Source organism: Polypterus senegalus, chromosome 8, assembly GCF_016835505.1.
Source record: "Polypterus senegalus isolate Bchr_013 chromosome 8, ASM1683550v1, whole genome shotgun sequence".
Classification (NCBI taxonomy): domain Eukaryota; kingdom Metazoa; phylum Chordata; class Cladistia; order Polypteriformes; family Polypteridae; genus Polypterus; species Polypterus senegalus.
This window is the reverse complement of record NC_053161.1, coordinates 184,095,270-184,099,446: the sequence shown is the minus strand read 5'-3', so window position 1 is coordinate 184,099,446 and position 4,177 is coordinate 184,095,270.

Here is a 4,177-nt window from a genome sequence, read left to right as displayed (position 1 = left end):
TTAACTGACTCTGAAAAGTCAAAAATTGTAAAAAGTCTTTCAGAGGGATGCAGCACTTTTGGAATTGCTAAGATATTGGTGTGTGATCACAGAACCATCAAACATTTTGTTGCAAATAGTCAACAGGGTCGCAAGAAACGTGTTGAGAACAAAAGACGCAAATTACCTGCAAAAGATTTGAGAAGAATCAAACGTGAAGCTACCAGGAACCCATTATCCTCCAGTACTTTCATATTCCAGAGCTGCAACCTACCTGGAGTGCCCTGAAGTACAAGACATGGCCAAGGTAAGGAGGGCTGAAACCCAACCACCACTGAACAAGAAACAGAAGTTGAAACGTCAAAACTGGGCCAAGAAATATCTGAAGACAGATTTTTTTTCAAAGGTTTTATGGACCAATAAGATGAGAGTGACTCTTGATGGACCAGATGGATGGACCTGTCGATCAGTAATGGGCACAGGGCTCCACTCCAACGTGGAGGTGGGGTACTGGTATGAGCTGGTATTTTTAAAGATGAGCTAGTTGGACCTTTTTGCATTGAAGATGAACTCAAAATCAACTCCCAAACCTACTGCCAGTTTTTCGAAGACACTTTCTTCAAACAGTGATATAGGAAAAAGACCATGATTTTTATGCAGGCCAATGCTCCATCACTTGCATCGAAGTTCTCCACTGTGTGGCCAGCCAGTAAAGGCCTTAAAGATGAAGGAATAATGACATGGCCCCCCCTTCCTCATCTGACCAAAACCCTATCGAGAACTTGTGGGCACTTCTTAAACGCTAGATTTACGGGGGAGAAAAACAATCCACCTCTCTGAAGAGTGTCTGGGAGGCTGTAGTCACTGCTCCACAAAAGCTGATCGTCAACAGATCAAGAAACTGACAGACTACATGAATGGAAAGGCTTATGACTGTTATTGGAAAGAAGGGTGGCTATATTGGTCATTGATTGATTGATTGATTTTTTGAAATGTCAGAGATGTTTATTTGTAAATTTTGAGGTGTTTGTTTATTATTCTCACTATAACAGATGAAAATAAACAAGTGAGATGGGAAAATTTTCATTTTTCCTTTAGTTGCATAATAAATCTGCACACTAATAGTTGCCTAATAATTGTGTGCACATATGTATTCCCCTGATGATGTTCACACTCACATTTCCGTTGTGAAACATTCAGGTTTCAGGTTTATTAACATTTTAGATTGACTGATAGCACTGTGTTTGTTCCATATTAAAATTAATCTTCAAAAATACAACTTGCCTAATAATTGTGCACACAGTGTATAATACCCATATCATTACAAGTGGACCAGACAGCAGGTTATATATCCTTAACATGCCATGACAGGATGTGACTCACTATTGTGTTTCAGATTAGTGTCGGGATCAGCTTTCTTAGTTCCTTTTCTGCTTCCTCCTTATTGGAGAAGACGTAGTAATGGCCTTGAACGTCCTCTTTCAGTTTGGCACGGTAGAAGAGGCCATATTTGATGATTATTGATATATAATTATATTATTATTATATTATTATAACATAGTATATCTCCCCAACACTGCAGAACCTCCAAAGCCCCGGTACTCCATTATAAACAAATTAAATGCTTTTACCAGGATAGATTTACCTGAATTAAATAGTATAATCTCTCAACTGAAACTCTCCACCTGCGTCCTTGACCCAATACCAACGAGGTTTTTCAAAGAAATATCAGGGCTGCTAATTGACAATATTCTGGACATAGTTAATTCGTCATTAGATACCGGGGTCTTTCCAGACTGTCTTAAGACTGCTGTAGTTAAACCCCTGCTCAAGAAAAAATAATCTTGACCCCTCTGCCTTTGAAAATTTTAGACCCATTTCTAACCTGCCCTTCTTAAGTAAAATTCTAGAGAAGGCAGTCATTTTGCAATTAAATGACCACCTCAATAAACCTGCTATTCTTGATACATTTCAGTCAGGCTTCAGAACAAATCACAGCACAGAAACTGCACTCGTTAAAGTAGTAAATGACTTGCGGGTAAATGCAGACAGAGGCCATTTATCTGTTCTCATCCTCTTAGATCTGAGTGCTGCATTTGACACCATTGATCGCAATATTTTTAGAAATCGCCTTAGTAAATGGGTGGGCCTCTCTGGCAGTGTCTTAAATTGGTTTGAATCCTACCTGGCAGGTAGAAAATTCTTTGTGAGTTGTGGTAATCACATCTCAAAGACACATGATATCCGATATGGTGTTCCACAAGGCTCTATCCTGGGTCCGCTGCTGTTCTCAATCTACATGCTTCCATTAGGTCAGATTATCTCGGGGCACAACGTGAGCTACCACAGCTATACTGATGACACACAGCTGTACTTATCTATAGCACCTGACGACTCTGACTCTTTCGATACACTAACACAATGTCTTACTGGTATTTCTGAATGGATGAATAGTAATTTTCTCAAACTAAATAAAGAGAAAACTGAAATTTTAGTAATTGGCAATAATGGATTCAGTGAGGTTATTAGAAATAAACTGGATGCACTAGGCTTAAAAGTTAAGATGGAAGTAAAAAATTTAGGGGTAACCGTTGACTGTAATCTGAATTTTAAATCGCATATTCATCTGACCACTAGGACAGCATTTTTTCACTTAAGAAACATAGCAAAAGTTAGACCTCTTATATCATTGAAAGATGCTGAGAAATTAGTTCACGCATTTGTTATCAGTAGACTAGATTACTGTAACGCACTCCTCTCAGGACTACCCAAAAAAGACATAAATCACTTGCAACGAGTGCAGAATGCAGCTGCCAGAATCCTAACTGGGAAAAGAAAATCCGAACACATTTCTCCAGTTTTGATGTCACTACACTGGTTGCCTGTGTCATTCAGGATTGACTTTAAAATACTGCTTATGGTTTATAAAGCCTTAAATAATCTCGCTCCATCTTATATATCGGAATGCCTGACTCGTTATATTCCAAATCGTAACCTTAGATCTTCAAATGAGTGTCTCTTTATAATTCCAAAAGCTAAACTGAAAAGAAGTGGTGAGGCGGCCTTCTGCTGTTATGCACCTAAAATCTGGAATAGCCTGCCAATAGGAATTCGCCAGGCAAATACAGTAGAGCAGTTTAAAACACTGCTGAAAACACATTACTGTAACATGGCCTTTTTATAACTTCACTTTAACTTAATACTGATACTCTGTATGTTCAATTCTTCATAATAACTATTCACAGTGGCTCCAAAATCCATACTGACCCCTACTCTCTTCTGTTTTTCCGGTGGCCTGCGCCACCACCACCTACTCAAAGCATCATGATGCACCAACATTGATGGACTGAAAGCCAGAAGTCTACGCGACCATCATCATCAGGTCCTTCCATGAAAACCCTAAATACAAAGAGGACTGTTTGACTTATGTTAGGTAGATTGCACAGAGGGGACTGGGCGGTCTCGTGGTCTGGAACCCCTACAAATTTTATTTTTTTCTCCAGCCTTTGGAGTTTCTTTTTTTGTTTTTTCTGTCCACCCTGGCCATCAGACCTTACCTATTGTATGTTAATTAATGTTGACTTATGTTTATTTTTTATTGTGTCTTCTATTTTTCTATTCATTTTGTAAAGCACTTTGAGCTACATTTAATTTGTATGTATGAGTGCTATATAAATAAATGTTGATTGATTGATTGATATCGGCTTGCTGTAATCGCTGTTTAATGTTCTAGAAGGATGCACGTTTGGCAGCTGTTGTGGGGGAGAAATTAGGGAAAATATGAATGTGATTATTTTCAAATATAATATCTCACTTGTGTCTGAGGAGTGCCATCATAACTAGCTTACATAGTAACCTCTCGTAGTGGATAATAAAAGACCTAGGTCTAAAGGTATTTGATCCGCGTATGCGATAAGCTGCTGCTATCTCGGTATCTGATTTAAAGTCCTCTCCAATTATTTTAGAGAATAGTTCAGCTGCAAATTTCACTGGTTTTGGACTTTCACGATTCACAGGTAGACCTTCAATTCTAATATTCCTTCTGCTTCCATCTTCCAGAGCAGCAAGTCTGTCTCCGAGTTTTTTGCATTCAGAATTGGCAACTGTTGCTTTTCAATCAGTGGTGGATGCTAGATTTTCGGGTGTTTCAATTCGAGATGTGAATGTCTGCTTAACATCCTCCAGCTGATCGGCAAGT